General features: G+C 38.8%; 1 pseudogene; it reads left to right on the top strand.

Moving 5' to 3' along the window:
* Nucleotides 1–20,243: 20,243 nt before the first annotated feature.
* On the top strand, nucleotides 20,244–22,359 carry LOC131487149 (THO complex subunit 5 homolog; annotated as a pseudogene).
* Nucleotides 22,360–25,366: the final 3,007 nt, after the last annotated feature.

Genomic DNA, 25,366 nt, shown 5'->3' on the forward strand with positions numbered 1-25,366 from the left:
TTACACACAAGTGCTATAATAGGGAAGTCTCAGACTTCATTGGCTGAGAACACCATGACTGATTAAGAAACTCTGGAGGAGGACTCTACAGCTCAGAAGGCTGGTTTAGGGCTGTTTGTTGTATGTATGTGTGTGTGTGTGGTGGGGGGGTGATAATAGGGATAGATAAAGAAGAAATGATTCAAGTTTGAGTTTAGGGTAATTTGGGAGAGGGCACAAATGAAATGAATATTTAAGACACTATATGCCAAATGTCTCCATCTCTTCCTTATGAGCTCTCTTTAATAAAATTCAAGTAGCTCTTTGCTTTTAGGCGTATGGACTCAGTACAGTGGGAGCTGTAATGAGATTTGCTTCAACAGTGATTTAAAGCAAAGAGGCTGGTACTGCTTATATCTAAGTTAGACAAACAAGTAGGGTTATCCATTAAAGTGAGTATACCTTAAACCCTAATATTTAAAAAAAATATGCTTACCTAATTGATACATTTTTTTAATGACACTTCTGATATGATGATGTAAATTGCAAACCCACAGTCTAGAGAACATGTTTTTGACCAGAGAAATAAAGAGACTTGTTTAAAATCACAGTGAAGAGCAGGGAGGCAATCAGAACACACTGGGTTGAAAATATCAAGTTGGGGGCACCTGGGTGGCTCAGTAGGTTAAGAAGAACCTGACTTCTGCTCAGGTCATGATTTCACGGTTTGTGAGTTCAAGCCCCGCTTCAGGTGAGCTTGAGCCCTGCTTTGGGTGAACCCCCACTTCTCTCTCTCCCTCTTTCTCTCTGCCCCTTGTGGGATTCTCTCTCTCTCTTTCCCTCTCTCTCTAGCTCTCACAAAAACAAAAAGAAAGTACCAAGCTGGTTCCTCCCATCAAAAAAGTTTATGAATACATAAAAATTTACTTCTATGAATACAGTAAAATTTACTTCTTGGTGTATAATAATATGAATTTTGAAAAGCGAATACAGTCCTATAACTATCAGCATGATCAGGATGAAGACCAGTGTCATCATTCTCCAACCTTCCCTCCTTCTGTTCCTTTGTAGTCAAGACACTTCCTAGCCTCAACCCCCTAGCAACCACTGATCTGGTCTCTGAACTTTTAGTTTTGCTTTTTCCAGAATGTTGTACGTCTATGGAATTGCCTTTTGAGTCTGGCTTCTTTCCTTGTAGCATAATGCATGTGAGATTTTTCCATGCCATTGCATGTACCAATAATTAATCCAGTCTTTATTGCTGAGAAGTGTTCTACTTCTGGATCTATTATGACTTTTTTTTTTTTTTTTTTTTTTTTTTTAATCTAGTTACCAGTTAAGAAACATTTTGGTTGCTTCCAGTTTCTGGCAATTATAAGATGCTCTAAAAATGATGAATAAAGATACCATAAACATTTGCTTTCAGTTTTTGTGTGAACATAAGTTGTCAATTCTCTTGGGTAAATACCTCAGCATGGAAATGCCGGGTCATATGGTGGGTATAAGTTTTATTTTAGGAGAAACTGCAAAACTGTCTTCCTAAGTGGCTGTACCATATTGCAGTCCTATCAGCAATATATGATTGTTCTAGTTGCTCAGTTTCTTCATCAGCACTTGGTGTTGTCAGTTGTTTGATTTTTTTCATTCTAGTACCTATGTAATGGTATTTCACTGTGATTTTAATTTGCATATCCCAGATGGAAATGATATTGATGATTTTTTCATGTAAGTACATGCCATTTGCATTATATAGTATATATGCTATATGCAGTTCTTATAACAAATTACCATGATTTAAGTGGCTTGTAAAACAACACAGATTTATTATCTCAGAGTTCTAGAGGTTAGAAGTTTGAAATCAGTTTCACTGGACTAAAATCTAGGTGTTGGCAGATCTGTATTCCTTCTGGAAATTTATAGGAATATCCATGTCCTTGCCTTTTCCAGCTTCTATAGCCCACTTGCATTCCTTGGCTCATAACCGCTTCCTCTACCTTCAAAGCCAGCAATTTAAATCTCTCCTTGATGGCCTTTCAGATTTATATCTTCGATCTCCTCTGATCCTTCCTCTTATCAGACCATCATGATCCAAAATAATCTCTTCATTTCAAGATGTCTCATGTAATCACATTTTCCAAGTGCCTTTTACCATAAATAAGGTAATATATTCATGGGTTGCAGGGATGAGGATGTAGACATCTTTGAGGGGGACATTATACAGCTTCTCAAACCATCTATATATCATCGTTGGTGAAATTTCTGTTCAAATCTTTGACTGCTTTTTACATTAGGTTGTTTGTTTTTTTATTGTTGAGTTTACAGAATTCTTTATATATTTTGGATGCTAAGACTTTGTCAGATATGCGATTTGCAAATATTTTCTCCCAGTCTGTGCCTTGTCTTTCCATTCTTGCAATGGTGTCTTCCACAGAACAAACAAATTTGTCTATTTCTCCTTTCAATTCTAAAATTCGAATTTTATTTCTTCCTAGATAAACAGACCTTTTAAAAATCATTAAGCAATGTCTTTGGCAATTTTCCTTGCTAAGAAATCTAGTTTGCCTGATATTAATCTGGCTACTACAGCTTACTTTGGTTTAGTATTTGCATGGCATCTCTTTCCATTGCTTTGCTATTTGTATCAGCATATTTAAAGCAATAAATGACCCAATATGATTGGATTTTTGTCAATTATTTCATTTCTTTCTGTTTGTTCTTATGGTTTTATTTCTCAGTCTTCCTTTTTCCTACCTTCTTTGGAGTTATTTTAATATTTCTTTCCAATTTCTTGATTGAATTTTTGACTATATCTCCTGGTATTATTTTTTAGAAGTTATCCTAAGGACTAAAATATACATATTTTACTTTCCCCCATCTACTTAGATTTAATATTTTAGTGCCTCAAAGAAAATATAGAAGCCTTATAATATACTTCTTTAATCTCCTTGTTTTACGTTCTAATTGTCACAAGTTATACATGTGTTCTTTGAACTACCTACCAGACAAAATATAGCAAAATAATACTTTCAATAGTCATTCATATTTTAAAGGAATCAAAAAAGAATCAAATCACCACACTTGCCCACATCTTTACCATTTCTTTTTGTTCTTCATTCTTGAAATTTCAAGTTTCCCTCTGGTGTCATTTACTTTTTGCCTAAGAACTCTTTTTAGCATTTCATTTGGAATAAGTTTTATAGCAGCACATTCTCTTAATTTTCCTTCAGTTGGATTTTTTTGTCTTTATTCCATAAAAATATTTTTATTGAACAAAATTTTAGGTTGACAAATCTTTTCTTTTTTGCAATGTAAAGGTATTGTTCTACTGTCTTTCTGCCTCCTTGGTTTCTGATGAGACATCCACAGACATTTGAATCATTGCTCCTATAATGTAATGTATTATTTCTATATATGCGTATGTATAAAGAAAAAATCTGTTATTTTCAACAGCTTATATGTGTTTTATCATGTTTTCTTTGAGTCTATCTTGTTGGCGTTTACTGGCCTTTATAAGCCTATACATTTATATCTTTCACCAAATTTGGGAAATTTCAGCCATTATTAATGCAAATACACATACATTTTATTTGCATCAATCCCTTCTTTTTTGGAGGGGCTGCAGTGAAATGAATATTAGACTTTTCGATATTTCTCACAGGTTCCTGAGGCTGTGTTCTCAGTATATAAATATTTTTTCCTTGGGGCACCTGGGTGGCTCTGTTGGTTAAGCGTCCGACTTCGGCTCAGGTCATGATCTCGCGGTCCGTGAGCTCAAGCCCCACGTCGGGCTCTGTGCTGACCGCTCAGAGCCTGGAGCCTGTTTCAGATTCTGTGTCTCCCTCTCTCTGTGACCCTCCCCCATTCATGCTCTGTCTCTCTCTGTCTCAAAAATAAATAAACGTTAAAAATTTAAAAAAATAAAAATAAAAATAAATAAATAAATATTTTTTCCTATTAATTTTTAGATCAGATTATTTCCATGGCTCTATCTTTAAGCATATTGATTCTTTTTTCTGACCTCTTCATTATTCTATTGTTCTCATTCAGTATAATTTTAAAGCTTCAGATATTTTATTTTTCAGTTCTAAATTTTCTATTTGTTTCCTTTTAACAGTTTTTATTTCTCTAGTGAGAACTTCTGTCTTCATTTCTAGAGAGTTTATTTTTATCACATAGATTATGCTTACAATAGCTGTTTTAAAGTTTTATCTACATCATCTAAAGGTTGGCATTGGTTCATTAATTTGTTTAATTTGTCACCCATTCCTCATTCTTTGTATACCAATTCATTCTGGATTGTATCCTAGACATTTGTAATATTGCCTGTTAAGTTCTGAGCCCTATTAATATCCTCTGAAAAAATGTCTTCTGTTTGTTTTTCTGTCTAAAGTTAGATTAAAAGAGCAAGTTCTATCTAATTCAACATTAGTTTTCAAATCCTTTTTTTAAATGTTTATTTACTTATTTTTTAGTGGGGGAGGGTTGCAGAGAAAGAGGGAGATAAAGAATCTGAAGCAGGCTCCAGGCTCTGAGCTGTCAGCACGGAGCCCCATGTGGAACTTGAACTCAGGAACCCTAAGATCATGACCTGAGTCAAAGTCGGTTGCTTAATCAACTGAGCTACCTAGGTGCCCCTAAAATCCTTTTTTTATGATGTTTCAGGTGTGCTGCCTCTGTGTGCACTCCTCAGGTCTAAGTGTGGAAATTGGGTGTTGTTTTACATAGATGTTTAATTCTTACTATCTTTGCTTTCTTTATGTCGATTCCATGCACACCCTGTTCTGGGATGAGAGCCTGGGACTTGTGTGAGTTCATGCACAGAATAAAACGATCTGCTTTCCAACTTTCTCCTTTGCAAAATCTACCTCCCACCTACCACCATGCATGGCATCTCTTTTCCCAGTTTTGCTGGTCAGAAAAGTGGGGTTTTCCTCTAGTGTTATCCTCCTACTCTGTCATACAGATCTTCGTGACTGTGGTAGTCCTGTGGGAGAAGTGGCAAGAGAAGAAAGGGATAAAAGTAATAGATTTAATTCACACTCTTTCTTTTATTTTTTTTAATGTTTTTATTTTTGAGAGAGAGAGAGACAGAGCATGAGTGGGAAAGGGGCAGAGAGAGGGAGGAAAAGAATTGAAAGCAGGCTGCAGGCTTTGAGCTGTCAGCACAGAGCCCAAGGTGGGGCTCGAACCCACAAACCATAAGATCATGACCTGAGCTGAAGTGGCCACTTAACCGACTGAGCCACCCAGGCACCCTTCATTCATACTCTTTAGACACGGGGCCCATTTTCTGAGTTCCTCCGGACAAACATTTTCTTTTTCTTTCTTTTGGGGTTTGAGATGCCCATACTAGTGGTTCAGGACTGAAGTTTGATGACTAGGACTGCCCATGGGCAGGGCATTGAGAGAGGCAGATAAAAAAAGAAACAAAGCTTCTCTGCCCAGTCTTCAGCTCACACTTTTTATTTTAATTCCAGTTAGTGAACATACAGTGTTGTATTTGTTTTAGGTCTAGAATATAGTGACTCAACAATTCCATGCATCAAATAGTTAATTTTTAAATTCTGTCTGGAGTTTTTAATTGTAATCAGTTGGAAGAATAGACTGAGGACACTTAATCCCTCTTGGACTGCATTAAATTACTAATATTTTGATCATGCTTTCCTCATTTTCTTCTTAGAAAAGTAGCAGAGTGAGTGGGGTGGACGTAAGTAGTTTCTAGAACCAGAAAACCTTGCTTTGATTTACAGTGCCATTGCTGACTGTAAGTAGGACTAAGCATTTAAAAAAAAAAAAAATTTAACGTTTATTTATTTTTGAGACAGGGAGAGACAGAGCATGAATGGGGGAGGGTCAGAGAGAGAGGGAGACATGGAATCTGAAACAGGCTCCAGGCTCTGAGCTGTCAGCACAGAGCCCGACGCGGGGCTTGAACTCATGGACCGCGAGATCATGACCTGAGCTAAAGCCGGATGCCTAACCGACTGAGCCACCCAGGTGCCCCAGGACTAAGCATTTTTAAAATTTGTGAATGGTAGTCACTTGTTTATAGTTATTTGAGGATTCAATAAGGTAACATGTGAAAAGTGATTAGAACAGTAACTGAACAAGGGCCGTGATGTTGCAAGATGAATTCTAAAGGGCACCATTTACAGTGTAGATGATTACAGCGAATGGCATGCTTTAAGGGGTGCTGTGTGGTGGGGGCTCCTGAATCAGCTGCCATCTCTTCTTCATCATCGTCATCATCATCATCACCATCCACCTTCTCTCAATGCCTGTGTTGTTTTGCACTTCTAATTGAAAATGAAACCTATCCATATTTATACTTTTAAACAGCTGTCCTCTCAAGTGGAAGATAGAGATTAAATAGATGTAGTTGAAAAGATCATTTTCCATGTACCATCTTCTCTTATCTTGAACAAAAAAATACATAAACATTCTTCAGAGAGATTAATGCTACTTACAAACTTATGTTCAGCTGGTTCAATAACCAGCAAAGGAGAAAAATGATCTGGTTCCCTTCTTGATCGGAGGCTTCCTGTCCTGTTGCTGAGGCTCAGGGCATTCTTCAGAAAGATGCTTCTATAGCATGCTGCATCTCATTGTTGATTCTTTTCTCTTCCTAATGTGACTTATCACCAGTCTCCCATACACTTGAGCTGAGTCTCTTCAGAGGATTTAAATGCAGTTTTCCCCAGGAGAATTTTATACCCAAAACATAATTACACATTGATCTGGTCACAAATCCTTATGTCACTACTCATTTCCATCTCAGATTCTTTGAAAACCCGAGAGAATATCACAGAGTTATAAAATACAATGTTTATTTCTATTGGGAGTTTTTCTTAGAGAATGTAGGAATTTTAAATGTCTAATTTGAAAGATGTTTTAAATTTTTTGATCTTCAGGAAATGTCTATGTATCTATATATACCCCATTGTCTTTTAATGATTTCTTCCTTGAATCCTCCAAAATAGTATTGTGGCTACAAATGCAAGTTTAAGAATCCTGGATTTGAATTCTTACTCTACCAGTTACCAGGCATGACTTACCCGTTTTGCATCGCCATGGACTCATTTGTAAAATGGGATGACACATTACTTTCCTCATACGGTAGTTATGTTAATAACATAATTTATTTATAGGGTCCAGAATAGCCTCTGATGTGTAAATATATGTGACTTTACTCCTGTTTACAGATGAGGAAACTAAAGTACAGGGTGAAAAAACTGTTAAGCCCTATGCTGTAGGGTCTCTTCCATCCACCTATTCATAAGTTTCAAATAATGTTAATAAAATATTCACTTTCTTATGCCATTGATCTTAATAATTTTTAGTAAGGCGGAAGATAGACAAAGTGCCACCATATTAAATATTAATGTATTCAACCTCTCCCTTTCATATGTCTTAAAAAAATATCCTGGATAAAGAAAAAAATAAAGGGGGTGCCAAAATGTTTAAAGAAAGTAGTGTTTGCAGGGGCACCTGGGTGGCTCAGTCAATTAAGTGTCCAACTTTGGCTCAGGTCATAATCTCATGGTTCATGTATTTCAGCCCCACAGCGGATACTCTGCTGTCAGCACAGAGTGTGCCTTGAATCCTCTGTCCTCCTCTGTCTCTACCCCTCTCCTCCTCATGCACTCGCTCTCTCACTCTCTCTCCTAAAAATAAACATTAAAAAGAAAAAGAAAAAGAAAACAGTGTTTGCAGCTACAACACCTTTTAAAATGCTATGCTTTGTTTTAAAGTATATTTTCATTTATTTTTAGAGAAAGATTAAGAGCAAGCAGGGGAGGGGCAGAGAGAGAGGGAGACACAAAATCTGAAGCACGCCCAGGCTCTGAGCTGTCAGCCCAGAGCCTGACGCGGGGCTCAAACTCACTTAGTGAGAGATCATGACCTGAGCCAAAGTCAGAAGCTTAACCGACTAAACCCCCCCAGGTGCCCCAGTATCTTAGTCTCATCTGTTAAAGGCATGCTATAGATAGGTTCTATTTCTTCTTTTTTCTTGGGCATAGCCTATGCCGGAAACATGGCCAAGTGGCTGAAAACCATGAAAGCAGGATCACTTGATCTTCTGCACCTGAACTACTGCCCTTCTCCTCCTCCCATACCAAGCATGTAAGCAGATCTGAGTGAGGTTGCTGGAAGGAAATTGGTCTTTTACTTATATCAAGATGTTTCTATGCTTGTTTAACATTTTACAGATAGTCCTGAGATTCTTAGACTTTACTATTCTTCACTTTAACCTATTGGTTATTTGTCTTAAGCAAAAGTGCATGATCTCTCACGGAGATGTCACTTTTCAGAGTGGGAAGGCTTTCATTATCATCAGGTGCTATTGACTTAATCAACTGAGTCACATGAACTCTTGAAATTTTAGCCAACTACATAGTATTAGTTCGTGGTTGTTGTGAGCCATGAACTGTGCCAAGTGCTTTGTGGGCTCATTTATTCTCAAAATATACCTATGAGGTATTATTATTATTCCCATTTAGAGGCGAGGAAACCACAGCAAGAATGGCTAAGTAACTGAGGACAACTTAAGTAAGAGCAACGCAACTAGCTGAACTTTGATGTCTGTCTGATTCAAGCCTCTGCCGTAATGTGCAGGGCTCAGTTTTTCAGCCCTGAGTCACCCCCACCCCTGCTTCCAGTTAGTTTGTTTACTCAGGTGAAAAATGAACATTGTAAGTCACCTTTCAGGGCCCATGTATGTGACATAAGAACCTTGCAGCAGAGTGAGTAGATATGTGACATTGCCTTATGTTTTTCCTTCTCTGAAATTTTCCTATTTATGTCTATAAATAACCTTGGAACACACTCTTTATGCATAAAACATTTAATGAATAATTGATATGATATGCAGGTAAATCCCAGTGCTACCTAGGGGGTTAGAGTATTTTAGCTATTTTTGAGAGTCTGAGGAAGATTAATTTTTCGATGAAAATTCCCTGGCCCAGGCACATGCATCCCAATCATTAGGCAGTCTTAGGGGCACATGCCAGTGTCTGACAATTGACCTAGTTTTGTGGGACTATTATATTCTGTCTGATCTGAAGATTACACAGCGAGTACAACACACCTAAATGTAATTCTAGTGGGTTCCATTCAGCATTCCTTTAAATTTGAAAGTCATGCGATGGTCAATGCCCAGTTATGAGCATGGCTGTTCCTTCACTGGCTGGCACCTTCCGCGGGCATTATTTTTACGCCCCGTGGGACTGAGCCAGATGCTTATAGCCTGACAGGACCTGTGTGTGTGCGCATGCGTGGCGTGTGTGCTTGTGTAACTTTAATCGTATTGTTCAAGGACTTTGGAAATTATCTGCTCATGTATATTATAGAGGCCTTTTGAAAATCCAGTCAGTATTGTGTTTTATCAGGAGCCCATTGTGTTTAGCTTTATATCCGCTGAACAAAATAAAAGGCAAAGTAAAATGCTTTTTGCCCAGATGAGGTGTTGAATTTCAAAAGGGATTTTAGAGTAAGGGTTTTGCATAATATTGATTAATCATCTTCTGTTGTACCGTTCTTGTCACAAAATACATAAAATAACAGACATATATACCATTCAGGGACACAACTTTCTAAAGCACACACATTTATTTGCCAACTTATTCAATCACTTATTTCATCCTTCAACTACATATTGAGCTGAAATTAGATAACAGGGTGCTAGTTCCCAGTGACAAAAAGATAAATAAGACAAGATACTAGAGTTTGAAGAGATTATGATTTCATAAGAGACCAGACATGTAAGGAAACAATTACAAGGGGGTGTGATCAGTTACAATGCCTGTCTGTACAAGGTACATATGGCAACGTTTTCCCCTGTCAGTATGAATATTTCATAAATATCATTTTCAATGGTTGCATAATACTTTTTAGTAAATATTTCCTCGTATACCTGACCATTTTTTAACCTGTTGGAAATCTGTGTTTATACCCTAATGTTTTACTGGAACAAATGGTGCCCCAGTGAACATTTTTATGTGTTTTTCCCCCTGCAGTTTCCTTTGCATAGATAATTGGAGTAGTTATTGCTGAGTTTGTGGATACCAACATTTTAAGACTCATGATTCATGTCTTAAATGGTTTTAAATGGTATGAATTTATACCCCTCTATAAATATGTGAATCTGCCCATTTTGCTGAATCCTTGACAACACAATACTAACTCTGTTTTATATATGCTACATATTATATTATGGTTTGGAAAAATCCTTGCAAATTAGGTAAGCAAAAATAGTATTTCATATAGGTTTCTATTTCTGGGATTATTGGAATTTTCACATTTTTTGTTATCTAGCTACATTTTCTTTTTGCTGAGTTGTCCGTCTGTTCTTTGCTCTAGTATCTATTAAAGCATTAGTAATATTCTTATTGATTGCAATATTCGTATTGATTGCCTGAATTCTTTTTTTTTTTTAATTTTTTTTTCAACGTTTTTTATTTATTTTTGGGACAGAGAGAGAGCATGAACGGGGGAGGGGCAGAGAGAGAGGGAGACACAGAATCGGAAACAGGCTCCAGGCTCCGAGCCATCAGCCCAGAGCCTGACGCAGGGCTCGAACTCACGGACTGCGAGATCGTGACCTGGCTGAAGTCGGATGCTTAACCGACTGCGCCACCCAGGCGCCCCTCTTTTTTTTTTGACTGATGAATTCTTTACAGATTAGCAGTATTAAACTTTGACCATCATATATTCTTCAAATGTGTTTTTATTTTCTATCACCCCCACAAACAAAACCACACAAAACAAAATATTTATTTCATCCCTAAACTGTGCCAAGAATACAAAAGAAAAATAAGGCCCATATCAATGCATAGTCTTGTTGGGGGGGGGCAACCTTATCACTAACCACATTAAAATGTATTATGTACTCATGAGAATATTAGAAACAGCATTCTGAAGGAGCAAAGGAAGGATCACACTGGAGTGTGTGGAAAATATGTTTTTCGTACTCAATATCCATTTAAATTTGGCTCAAATACTTCACCATATCTGGATGATATCTTCTCTGTTCCTAAGTGTGAAATCTTTAAAAAATCTTTAAGTTTATTTATTTATTTTGAGAGAGAGAGAGAGCACAAGTGTGGAGGGAGCATGGGGAGGGAGGGAGGGAGTGAGGAAGGGAGAGAGAGAGAAATAGAGAGAGAGAGAGAGAGAGAGAGAGAGAATCCCAAGCAGGCTCCACACTGTCAGCACACAGCCTCTGGGTTCAAACAAACAAAACCGTGAGATCATGACCTGAGCTGAAACCAAGAGTTGGACACTTAACTGACTGAGCACCTCGAGAATCCCCCTATTTTTAAGTTTGGGGTTAGGTGGGGAAGGAAGTGTATACTTCCCATTCAATAACCTCTTCATCTTAATTTATAGCTGATTCGTGGCTTGTGACCCAAGCCTGGCCCCTCTGGCTCCTTCTCCCAGGAATCGGGCTAGGGGAGAAGTTCTTTGGGCAGCAAGAGCAGCAGTGGCCCTACAGCAGCATCCTCAGAACAGGCAGCACTGTCCACATCCACTGAAAGCCATGTGGTAGAATCCTGGGATCAGTAGTAGCAGCAGATTCTGTGGCATTGTTTGAGCTATAGTTTATGTGTCATGGCTTTTTCTTTCTTAACCGTTTTTCTCATCCAGCTCCTTTTGGTAACTATAAAATGCCCAATAGCCTTTACCTGAATTTCTTTTTCTTTTTTTTTTTTTTTAATTTGAATCATCATGTATTCATTTGTGTTGCTTGCAGTTAAACATCTTGCCCATATAGCTATTACTGCTAGCTTAATATAGATATGAAACAGATATGACTCAAAAAGACTTGCCCAATTTAGAGGCTCAGTGGCTTGCTCAGACCTGTCCTCTGGAGATGGCAAGTGAGGTCTAGAGAAAACTAGCTAGTAACCCAAAGCTCTCTGGCAGCTACATGGTAGCTGAGTTAGGACTAGAACCTTTGTCTCATAATGGCAGATATTCTTGTCTTCATGCTTTTCCTCAGTTTGGCCCACCAGTTTCCATGTTTCTCTGACTGGTCCCTATTTGCCTAAGTCACATCAATTAGATCATGTGCTTTTTAGGACAGATCCTTTGTCCTCTCCTAACCCCTATGGTCCTGCATGGGGTAGGAAATACAAAGGGTACCTTGCTAGGCATCTGTGGGACTGAAGCAAAACTCAATGGAATGGGTGAAAAATAAGGATGGTCAAGATAAATTCAGTTTAATTCAATTAATCAAATATATCATATACTAGACTACAAAGATAAATAAGGTATCACTCTCTATTCAAGGATGGAGATATCTATCTATCTATATGAAAGAAATTCTCTCTTCCTCCTTCCCCCTCTCTTTCTCTGTCTCCATATATAAATATGGTCTATTATTTATCAATATGTATGGCAGACATTAATATGTCTTATATATAAAGCAGCTGATAATTTGACTTTTTTTTCTCTGAATTAATAAACTTCATGCTGGTTAGTTCATTAGAAGGTAGTGAGGTTGGAAAATTCCTTTACACTTTCTTTTTAAAAAATCATTAAAAAATGATTTGTGATGCCTTTAAGAAAAAAAAATAATAAATCAGTTTTTTAATCATGCTATAGGATTGATACATTCAACATTTCTGTCCAAAAGTAACATTAGCTCAATCTGACTAACCATTTGGGTAATAACTCAAACTGAGAAGGAGTACTAAGGTTAATTACATACTTTTTCTACAGTTCTATAATTGCTTCATTCATTTAAATTTTGCATCCCTAGGTAAGCGTCTGGCAGTTTGAATCCCATGGTCTCCTACTGTGTGTTAGAAATTGTTCATATTTCTTTGACTTCCCCTAGAGAAGTCAGCCCAGGATTTAAGCCAGGTAGTGAAACCAAGACACTATGAGTACTTCCTTGATTAATACTAAAGCAAAAAGCACCTGGGAATGCTTTTCTCGAATAGCGTCCTTTCTGGGCATGTGTCCTGTTGTGGTTGTGAAAACGCCTAGATCATTTTTATTAAAGATTTCAGTATTCCTATTATCTGAAAGCATCAAATATGACCTGATGGTTGGTTTGAGGTATATGCAGATTTCCTTATTCAGAAATTGAACATTTTGTTTCTGTTACTTTTTATAACTTCAATATACAGATTGTGCTCACACAGAATCCTAAATTTTGTTAATTTTTTAAAATTTTTACATTTATTTATTTTTGATAGGCAGAGAGAGACAGAGCACAAGTGGGGGAGGGGCAGAGAAAGAGGGAGACACAGATTCCTAAGCAGGCTCCAGACTCTGAGCTGCCAGCACGGAGCCCAACGCGGGGCTCAAACTCACAAACCACGAGATCATGACCTGAGCCTAAGTCGGACGTTTAACTGACTGAGCCACCCAGACAACCCACACAGAATTCTAATAATATATATATGCAACCAAATCTTCTTTACACTTTCCCTGGGCTCCATTATCTAAATAGTTATTAGTTTAAGTCTGGACCAGAAGCAAATTCATTTGAATGAGCTTGAGTGTTGCTTCTTCGTGTGAAATTTCAATATACAAAGGAAATACACTAGTATCACTTATTAATGGCTGTTAATGGCCCCTAACTGCACAGTGTTTGTAGGAGCAATCACAGCCTTGTTGTGAAGTGTAAACAGAAGATTATCCTTTCACATGTAAATTGGCATTTTCTGCTTGGACAAAGGTAGTCTTCAATTGACAGCATTCTGCAGTTCGTATTCTTCCCAGGTTATCATCACATTTTGGCTCAGTAGGAGAGCGGGCAGTGTGCAGATGAACTGACTTCAGGCTGGTTGTTTCCTGACCACGCGTGTGACAGTCCTTCTCCCCTGTTCAGTTCATGAGTAGCTGCTAAAAGCCAAGGGCAATAGCAGATTAACTCAGTGGTTCTTTCACTCTTGTCTATTAGGTCAGAAGTAGTAGTTCTGTGTGTACAAATGAGCTGTATAAAAAGGAAGGGGAAGAAGAAAAAAAGGCATCCAAAGTTGTCAGTCCAAATAAAAGCACATATATATGTCACTGTGCTAATAAGATGCCCAAATGTATATTGAACAGTGGCAGCTTAGTGAGATAAATACCTGGCTTCCAAAGATGGCCACTATGAAAGAATCAGTACTTAGCTGGTTGTATAAATTAGGCACAGGGTTGTGGCTAGGAGTACAGGTTTTGGAGTCAGACTGCCTGGGATAGAATACTTTGCTCCACCATTTACTTTTCTGTGACCTTGGGCAAATTATTTAAGCATTCTGGGTCACTCTCAGTCATTATGTGACTGTTACACTTATTGGACCTAACTGTAATGCCTGAAGTCCCTAAACCTCCCACAAAAGACCTCCAGAGTCGTAAGTCAAAGCCAAGCGGCAAGGGTCATTTATTGCAGGTTGGAACCTGGTCCTCTGCGCACTCGTCGCCGGTGACGCAAGAGGCCACGATTAGGGTTGGTATAGCGTTTTTATAGACAGAGACAAATAGCACAGGGGAGGTTTTTACTTGTGGCGGGAGGAAAAAAGGGGGAAGGGGGTAGGTGAGGAATGTGCTAAGCAAGCAGGTTTACAGAAGCGAGAAATGCCGGTTAGTTTGTATACAATCACTCATTCCATTACATATCAGACTACATTTAGGAAGTTTTACAGCCCATTCTACTACACAGCGGGTTCCAATCAGGAAAGGTCTCACAATGCTCGTAGCAAACAGCAAGCAAAACAAACTTCTCAGCAATTGTATTTCTTATCAAACATCCATAATAAGCAGAAAAGAGAACCTAGCTTTAAACTAAGGCGGGGCTGTCATTTGGATTCAAAGCTGTTCCTTTCACTAACATACAGACTGGTTGTAAAATTTAGATAATAGTAATCCATGTCAGTCCTCTGAAAAGAACCTTGTTCAATAAATGCTGGGTGTGGGGTGCTTGGGTGGCTCAGTCCATTGAGTGTCCAACTCGATTTTGGCTCAGGTCATGATCTCACAGCTTCTTGAGTTCCAGCCCCGCATCAGTCTCTGTACTGACAGCACAGAGACTGCTTGGGATTCTCTCTCCTCTCTCTGTGCCCTTCCCTTTTTGTGCTATCTCTGTATCTCTCAAAATAAATAAATAAACTGAAGAAGAAGAAGGAGAAGGAGAAGGAGAAGGAGAAGGAGAAGGAGAAGGAGAAGAAGAAGAAGAAGGTGGGTGCCTGGGTGGCTCAGTCGGTTAAATGTCTGATTTTAGCTCAGGTCATGATCTTTTGGTTTATGAGTTTGAGGCCCGTGTCAGGCTCTGTGCTGACAGCGTAGAGCCTGGAGCCTGCTTCCAAATCTGTCTCCTCTCTCTCTGCCCCTCCCCCACTCCTGCTCTGTCTGTCTCTCTCGAAAAATAAAATAAACATTAAACAAAATTAAAAGTAAAATAAAATAAATGCTGGTTATGATTATCCTTATTGAAGATAATGCAAAATATAATCACTAGATGGAACCATATAAACTCCTTAAACTCTCTTAAAATAATTGGATAATTGAAATAAAAAAAGCTAGACCTGGAAGCAAGAGAGCCATGATTAAATTTCGTATCTTTCCTTCTTATGTGGTGTATTGCAAAGAGAATGGAACTTGGCTTTGAATCCTGATTTCTTGACCTATTTAGAGGCTAAGTTACTTGACCTTTCTTAGTATCAGTTTCCTCATTTTAACTATAGTTATGATTCTACTTTTCTCAGTATGTTAATGCAAAGTCCAATTTAGATAGCATATTAAGTGTTCATAGGCCAGAATGGCAACTCAACAGATGTTTTTTTCTATCTGGATCAAAAACAATACAGTTGGACTTGAGTTTAACATGATAAATATCACAGTTCTGCACCTTAAAAAAGCAGTTGGGGTGCCTGGGTGGCTCAGTCAGTTAAGTGGCTGACTCTTGATCTCAGCTCAGGTCTTGATCTCGGGGTCCTGAATTCAAGCCCCATGTTGAGCTCCACATTGGGCAGGGAGTCTACTTAAAAAATTAAATAAATAAATAAGTAAATAAATAAATAAATCCCTTAAAAAAATTAGTCAGATATTTGTTCAATAAAAATTCTCAGTGTACATGATAAGTGTCAAAACAAAATGTAAGAGCGGTAAAGAGATGCAGGAATTATCTAGAATTCTAATACTCAAGGGGCGCCTGGGTGGCGCAGTCGGTTAAGCGTCCGACTTCAGCCAGGTCACGATCTCGCGGTCCGTGAGTTCGAGCCCCGCGTCAGGCTCTGGGCTGATGGCTCGGAGCCTGGAGCCTGTTTCCAATTCTGTGTCTCCCTCTCTCTCTGCCCCTCCCCCGTTCATGCTCTGTCTCTGTCTGTCCCAAAAATAAATAAAAAACATTAAAAAAAAAAAAAATTTTAGAATTCTAATACTCAAAGAGAATCACTTCTGACACTTTGGAAAACAATATTTTTCCAGATATTGTTCTATCTGTCTATAAATATTTATATTTATATTTATATGTATGGATTGTTATATAAATGGGTTCGTAAAATGTTTTTCTGTAATTTGATCCCCTGCCTTGAATACATTGTGGATATCTTTTGAATCAATACATACAGATATATATTATTTTTAATGACTGCATAGGATTGCATTTTAAATTTCTCACAGAATTTACTTCATCAGCATCAAATTGATACTTAGGTTATTTCCAATTTAATAACAGTGCTACCACACAGCATGCATATGTAACCCAGATGTGCTTGTATCTTTTTGTGCTTGAGCCGTTTCCTACATGTAAGTCCTGACCTGTAGAGTTGCTACAAGGTAGACACAGCTTCTATTTTGATGTAATTTCTTATCTTAATTGCTTAGATTTCTTGCATAATTACAGCAAACATCATTATTTTATAATTTTTTTTTCTTTATATCACAGTGAGGAGTTAAAGGGTTTTGGGAGGGTTGAAAGGTCTGAGGCATCAGGCTTGGGCCCATAGTTAGTGTTTGCAGCCCTGTGTTGGAGAATTGAAGGTGCTATGCTTAAGAGAACCTCCTAGAGAACGTGTCTGGTCTAAGGCAGCCAAAGGATAAACAACGTAGCCTCTGTCCTGTGTAGATGCTCACTACAAGGGGGTACATAAAAAGAAAAAGAAGGCAACAACAACAAAAAAGCCGGCAAAATGTTCTCAAAATGTTTCCAGATTTCCCTAAGCAACTTGAGTCTCTTTCAAAGACAACCTGAAATAAATCACCAGAGAATTCATTTTAGATTTCACTGTTTTTATAAAGGTGCTTCTTAACATTCTGATCTATCTCAGGAAACAATGTCAAGGATTATGAATCATACACATTTTAGATCATAGGCTAAAAGTGTATATATGTTAAATAATGAGTTATGATTTATTGGGCCTTGATTGTGTAGCAGCAGTGTGATTAATTCAGTGTTCTCAATAACCCTAAAACAAGCTTAAATTTTTATTCTCATTTTACAGATAAAAAAATTGAGGCTCTATGCTTCAGATTCTGTGTCTCCCTCTCTCTCTGCTCCTCCCCCGTTTGCACTCTCTCTCTTGTCTCTCAAAAATAAAAAAAAAATAAATAAACATTAGAAATTGTTTTAAATAAAATAAAAAAAAAAAAATGAGGCTCCAGAGAGTTAGAGTCATTTGACTGAAAACATAAGTAGTGCAGCCATATTTTCATAGCACACAATACTTTCTCTCAATAAATTCGGTTTAATGTGATTATATTAAATTGTATGATTTTATTTATTTGTCTATTTATAAAAAAATTATAGGGGTGCCTGGGTGGCTCAGTCAGTTAAGCTTCCAACTTAAGCTCAGGTCATGATCTCACAGTTCTTGAGTTCGAGCCCTGCATTGGGCTGTGTGCTGACAGCTCAGAGTCTGGAGCCTGCTGCAGATTCCGTGTCTCTCTGTCTCTCTGCCCCTCCCCCACTCATGCTGTCTCTCTCTCTCAAATAAATAAATAAATAAATAAATAAATAAATAAACAAGCATTAAAAAAAATTCTTAGGAAGTTTATATTATAGAAAGTGTTGATTAAATGTGATATTTCTAACAATTTTGATTTGAAATTTTGCTATAGGGCTTTGATACGGAATGTTAACATTTCTATGCCATGTTTTAAGACAAAAGCAGATTCAACTAAAATTATTAGGACTTATTTCTTCTTTTTCAGATATAACCCATTGTATGTAAAAGCATACAGGGAGTTACATTCATATGTGTGCATGTGTTTATGTGAATAGATGAATGTATAAATTTGTGGGTATACATACATGTGCACACATAGACATAAATTATATCATTTCAGAAAATAACCTTATCTTATATTTTTGTTTGATAGAACTGTAACTAGCTTTCTAGGCTCTATGTTTGGTGTAAGGGTAGGCATAAACAAAAAATAGTTGCTGAATAAATATATTGACTTAAGCTGTGCTGCAAGCCAAAAAATAAGTTCTAAGAGTTGTCATATATTCTCTGTTAAGCTAAAGTTTAATCTTTGGCTATAACGTATTAACTTTTATAATTGTCCATGTCACATCCAAAAAGTGTCTAATCTATAGTGTATGGAGTTGGTAATTCCAAACGAAGCATTTTGCAAAATAAATCTCTATAAGCCATCTGTAAATAATTTAAAAATGAGTTTGATTTGGCTATAAGCAAATATCAAATTGATATCTAAATCATGATATTCATTTATTTCTTGTCACTGATGTGCATATACTTCCTGTAACTTGTGTATACCCATATGAGAGGCAGTATAGCGTGTAGATGTGTGCTCTGGAGCTAGACCACCTGGGTTCAACTGCTAGTTCAGTTGTTTGGGCAGATTAGTTCACCTCTCCACATTCTGGGTCATCTTTAAAATTGGGGATAATAGCAATCATTTGATAAGGTTACTGTGAGGGTAAATTAATTAATATAGTAAACACTTAGAACAGGGCTTAACCCAAAGGGCCAGTAAAAATTAGTCTTTAAAAGCCCCTTTCCATCTTTTCTCCTTTCCACACCCTATAAAACTTCAATATTTGGTCTGTGAAACACTTTTGTACTTACATTTTTCCTTCTTCTGCACACTAATAGAAATGTATTTCAATCTTATTATATAAAATATTTTAATACGATAATTACAGAAAGAAAACATGATTTGGAGCAAAGTGTGGGAGCTTCAGAATCAAGAAAGAGTTGGGTTCAAAATCTGGATGATCACTTAATTATTCTGTGATTTGGGAAAATTACTAAGTATAAAGTCTAATAAAATAAAGATAATCATCCATATGCATTATCTAGGTATAGTGACTAAAAAATGATAGGTGCTCACAAATAAAATTGTTTCCTTTAATAAATGTGAAATTCTAAATGTCTGAGTTTATTTTTATCTGAGTTTGATTGGAGTTCAGCTCAGGACCACATGTAGGTTCAATCTTACTTAGTTATATTGTGATTTAAACCAAATTGACACATTTACCCAGGTTAGATGGCATTGAGCAATGCTGGATTCTGGGGCTGAAATGATATCATTGATTCATTGCCCTGCTTTGATTCCCTCTGCATTGGCTCTATATTAAGGAAGGCACTCTTTTCTTTGTGGTGAGACAATTGCCAGCAAATCTAGACTCCTATATTTTCTTGTTAACAATCAGAATGGAAATAAAATGCCTCTTTTTTCACAAAGTCCAACCAACGTCCAGGCTTGAGTGTCATTGGTTATGACTTTCCCTAGGGCCAGAAAGTTCTGGTCTACAGTGTAAGGAAGCAGTGTCTCTCAAGGACAATGCTGGTGCTCCACCCAGAAGTATGAGAGGAGGCTGACAGCATCCTCTGCAGATGATAAAGGTCCTCAACTGAGCCCTAAAACCTACCACATAATTGACAGCTTCTTCTCCTCATGATTCTATACAATTCCATATTTCATCTTACTGTCATCAGAGAAAAATCTCCCTCACACCCTCCCAGCCATGGACCCTGACACCGAGAAGTCCAGATTAAATAGCTGAAGCTCCATTTGTGCTATAGAGGGTTCGTGGATAGCAAGTCTATGAAAGCATTGCAGGAATGGCTGCCACAGCTGGAGTTGATGTAAAGTTCAAAGAACATTCCAAGTGTGCAATTTTCACATAAGCTAATATGATTCAAAGAGCAAAGGAGTTAAAAAAATTGAACGGAAAATATCTTTATATTACAGGTTGTTATAATTAGTGGGTGATAGAAGGGGTTTTATAGAGTCAACAAAAATTTGAGTATCGGGGACAGGTTCGGGGCTGCGCGTGGTCCTCCTGACCTTACCAAACAACCATGTCATCAGAATCAAGCAAGAAACGGAAGCCCAAAGTGATTTGAAGTGATGGAACTCCATCTGAAGGCAAGCGTAACCGTTCTGACACAGAACAGGAAGGTAAATACTACAGCGAGGAGGCTGAGGTGGACCTCCGGGACCCTGGGAGAGACTATGAGCTGTACAAGTACACGTGCCAGGAGATGCAGAGGCTCATGGCTGAGATCCAGGACCTGAAGAGCCGAGGAGACAAGGATGTGGCAGTTGAGATAGAAGATTGGAGGATCCAGAGCTGTGTGCATTTCATGACTCTAAAGAAGCTTAATCGATTAGCCCATATCAGGTTGAAGAAAGGAAGAGACCAGACACATGAGGCCATGCAGAAAGTAGATGCCTATCACCTGCAGCTCCAGAACCTGTTGTATGAGGTGATGCACCTGCAGAAAGAGATCACCAAATGTCTGGAGTTTAAGTTGAAACATGAAGAAATTGATCTGGTCAGTTTAGAGGAGTTTTATAAGGAGGCTCCTCCAGATATTAGCAAGGCTGAAGTCACCATGGGAGACCCTCACCAGCAAACCTTGGCACATCTGGACTGGGACTGGAGCAGCAAAAAAGGCTGGCAGAGAAGTACCAAGAGTGCCTGTCCAACAAGGAGAAGATCCTCCAGGAGATTGAGGTGAAGAAGGAATACCTGAGCAGCCTCCAGCCTTGCCTCAATAGCATCATGCAGGCTTCCTTCCCAGTGAAAGAGTACCTATTCATGCTGTCTGACCAGGCCCATAAGCAATATGAGACAGCTAGACATCTGCCACTGCCTCTCTATGTCCTCTTTGTCCAGGCCACTGCGTATGGGTAGGCCTGTGATAAGACGTTGTCTGTGGCAATCGAAGGCAGTGTGGATGAAGCCAAGGCTCTGTTTAAGCCTCCTGAAGACTCCCAAGATGATGAGAGTGACTCCGATGCTGAAGAGGAGCAGACCACGAAATGCTGGCTACCCACACTGGGAGTTCAGTTGGATGACAAGCTCAAGGAGATGCTGAAGAGGCACCTGCTATCTGTCATGCTGGACCTGAAGTGCAAAGATGGCAGTGTGCTTCACCTGACTTTCTACTACCTCATGAACCTCAACATCATGACGGTAAAGGCCAATGTGACAACCGCCACAGAGCTGATCACCCCCATCAGTGCAGGTGACTTGCTGTCTCCTGACTCAGTCCTGAGCTGTTTGTATCCAGGGGATCATGGAAAGAAGACTCTGAATCCAGCCAATCAAAGTTGATAAAGTTGGCATCCTGACTTTGAGAGACTGTGTACTTGACCTAGGTCACCCCTATTTGTGGGTACAGAAGCTAGGTGGCCTCCACTTCCCCAAAGAGCAGCCCCAGCACATGGTGATTGCTGACCACTCGCTGAGCACCAGCCACATGGAGACCACCATGAAACTGCTGAAGACCAGGGTGCAGTCCCACCTGGCCCTCCACAAATAGTTTGCATCCCTGAAACATGGCATTGTACCAGTTACCAGTGATTGCCAGTACCTCTTCCTTGCAAAGGTTGTCTCCCGCCTGGTAAAGTGGGTGACAATTGCCCATGAGTATTACATGGAGCTGCATTTCACCAAGGACATTATGGAGGCGGGACTGGATGAGGACACCAATCTTTACTACATGACACTCGTGGAAAGGGGCACAGCCAAACTCCAAGCTGCCGTGGTGCTGAACCCCAGCTACTCCTCCATCCCATCTTCCAGCTGTGTCTGAACTGGAAAGGAGAGAAAACCAATAGCAACGATGACAACATTCAGGCCATGGAGAGCAAGGTCAACATGTGCTACAAGGAGCTGTGTGGCCCCCGACCCAGCCGTCGGTTCTTGACCAACCAGCTGCAGCACCTGTGTGTGCTGCTGGACGTCTACCTGGAGATGGAGAGTCATGACAACAGCATGGAGGGGCCCAAGGAATTTCCCCAGGAGAAGATGTTGGACACTGACCTCCCACTCAGCCTGCTGTTTTCCCCTAGGCCCTAAGTACTGTGCCTCTGCTTTCTGTTCTGGCCCACAGGTGGCTCTTGATATTCTTCAAAGACAGATTTTTTTATTTCTAGCCTATTAAAGTGGCACTTGACCAAGTAAAAAAAAAATTGAGTACCTGTCATCTGTGGGTCCCTGTTCCTTTTTGTGCTACCCATCTGCTCTACTAATCCTTGTTCTTTGGGTCAAAGCACTTTTGATAATTTTTTATACATTTGTTTGTATGTTTCTTTACAATATGTCTACTTAAGGGCAAAGAACGTATCTGCTTGTTCTTCAGTTTACAGGATGGTTTATCAACTTTGGCATTATTGACATTTTGAGCCAAATAAGTCTTTGCCCTGTGCCCTGTGAATTGTAGGAGCCCCACCCACTAGATACCAGTAGTATCCCACCTGCCTCATCATTCCCAGTTACACAAACAAAAATGCCTCCAGATATTGCTAAACATCCCCTAAGAAACAAAATTACTCCTGATTAAAAAACACTGGTGTATACTCAGTACCCAGCACAGAACATGGTACACAGTAGGCATGGACTGTTATTTATTTATGGAATTGATCTCTGCTTCCAGAGAATACTGTTGTATTAGGCAGTTTATTTCTTGCTCTTGAATCCCAACAAAAGATGATACCCATGGATGAAATACAAGAGTCATGGTAGCATGAAACTTTCAGCAAGCTGTCTTTTGTGACATTTTACTTTTTGTTCGTTGTGTTTTTGCTTGTCTTTTCCTCATGATTTTTTATGTTTATTCTGAGGCTATATTTGACATTTACTCCAATCATCCTATTATTTTGCTTGTGTTCATGGCATCTCAAGTTTTAATTTCATTTAAAAGAGAGCTCCAACCATTCTGTGATGATTGGACAGGGAAGGTTTTATTTCTGTAATGTAGTAGGAATTCATTATTAAGATTTATGTTAGATTAGGCTGGTATGGACACACATATAAATGGAAAAAGAAATAAAAATTGTTTAGGTTTACTGTGGCTCTTTCCACATTTCATGTAATGATCGCTAGTGGTTAGCAGAGATCCGGTGCTGGGCAGGTGCTAAGAACCATCTTATTTGATGGTTCTAGGGTGGGACTTGGAAATCAGCACCCATAGGATTCAGATATATGGCCTACTTCAGTCATTGTCTTGTGATAGAAAGACTCTTCACATAAGATATTAGTTCTCATCTTAGGGGTCTCCCACTAAGGAGGTATTTTAATTCCTTCTGTGACCTTCAACCAGTCAGTGGTCAAAGCTGTGCTGTTGATTCAGCTGATTACTTTGTTAGGAACAAAGTAAGGGCTAAACCATGTTTGTGGCCTATTGAAAAATCAGTTTGTTTCTCCCTATTTGTGGTTGCCCTGCATGCGTAATTATATTTTTATGACAATGGCTGTCCATGCCTTTGCCTCTTTTAAAAGCTTCAGGAAGTGAATTGCGGTTCTTTGTGCCCCTAATTGGATCATGGACAGAACAATTATGTGCTTGCTGACTTAATTTCCCAGTGACCTCTTGGGCAGCCTTCAGAACTGCCTGTGGCACCATGGTCACTAATGTCTGCAGGTGCAAACCATTCGTGCATGGAAGGAAAGCCACTTTCAAACTTTAACTTCCCATACAGCCATTTTATGGAGACCAGCCTCAACTATGGAGACACAAGTTCATCCTCACTTCTAGGTTCCCTTCCAAATCACTGTTGTAAAGTTGTTTGCCTTCCCAGAGTATTCATCTAGGTTTTCTCAGATGCTGGCCTGTAAATCTGCATATCTGATGTTCTAAAAGGAGAATGTGGATTTGTACATTTTCCTGAGTAACTGTAATTCCTGGTGGGTGCTTTGGGCTCCCAATTCATCTAAAAGAGGCTGGCTATGTCCTTGAATGCCATGACTCACTTCTCACTACTTTTCTCATGAACTGTAATTGTATATTAGAACAACTTTTATAAGTAATCTGCCTGTAGTGTTTATTTTTCCTTTTCCAGAAAAACTTATGGAGGAAAGATGATCACATTCCATATCCTTACCATGAACCTGCTTTTTCTCCTGCTCAGTCTAATGAAATGTAATATCCAGTTACTTTGAAGTCAACACACCTGGCGGTGTCTATCTAGGCATGTTCTAGGAATAACAGCTGATGTAACCACTCATTTCAGGCCCACATGTGTTAGTTTTAATACACCCGGGGACCTGTCTGTGTGAGGAAGGCTAATGACTTCTCCCTGTTCACGCTGCATGTGCAGTTTATGCTCATGTCCTCTACTTTGGATCATTTACATCATTTTACAATAACTGTAATTGACTTTTTGGCTCAAGTGTCCCAAACTCTCCTGTAAATTTATCTAATACATATTGTCTAAACCAGGAAACTTTGTCATTTACTAAGACTTCTTACATGTTACGTAAATGTTTATATACTTTACCAATACCTTGTGATAGAATTATAGGGTCTTCCCACTGCAAGGTACCCTTAACAAGCATTAATTCCACCACATCTGTGACATTAATTAGGAAACTAACACCCAGGGAAGTTAAATATGCTGCCCCAGGTCACATTACCAGAGAGTGGCAGGCCAGGTCTCTGTCACCTACTGGTTCAATCTTCTTCGGCTGATAATTAAAATCCAACCAAGATTTATTCAGGGTAGGCTGTGTGCTACCAAGGACTGCTGTGAAACCCAACGATTATGTGCTTTGTCTTCCTCAAGTGTAGTGGAAGCTTTTCCTTGGATTTTATGATCTTTGGAATTCTGACTCCAAGGGTATGGATCTGCTCTGGGCTAAGCTCTGGAAGTAATTAAATTTATAAAAAACATTTTCTGCACTTATAAGTTTCATGTAGTGAAAGATCTAGATAAATACAGGCATATTCGTAATTCATAGCTATTATTCAAGATGACCAGTGGTATATATAAACTAGTTTGAGAACACAATTGATGAGAGAAAATTAATTTGGCCTTCCCTGGGTCAGAGGGCACAGAACACTAACAACAGGATATGAAATTGAACCTAGAGGCCATGAGGAATGAATTGATGTGTCTGCCTGGTTGACCAGTAGGCACCATGGAGAATACAGCACACTTCAGATACAGGGCACGGTACAAATAAAGCAATGGA

Source organism: Neofelis nebulosa, chromosome 10 (genome assembly GCF_028018385.1).
Source record: "Neofelis nebulosa isolate mNeoNeb1 chromosome 10, mNeoNeb1.pri, whole genome shotgun sequence".
Taxonomy (NCBI): Eukaryota; Metazoa; Chordata; class Mammalia; order Carnivora; family Felidae; genus Neofelis; species Neofelis nebulosa.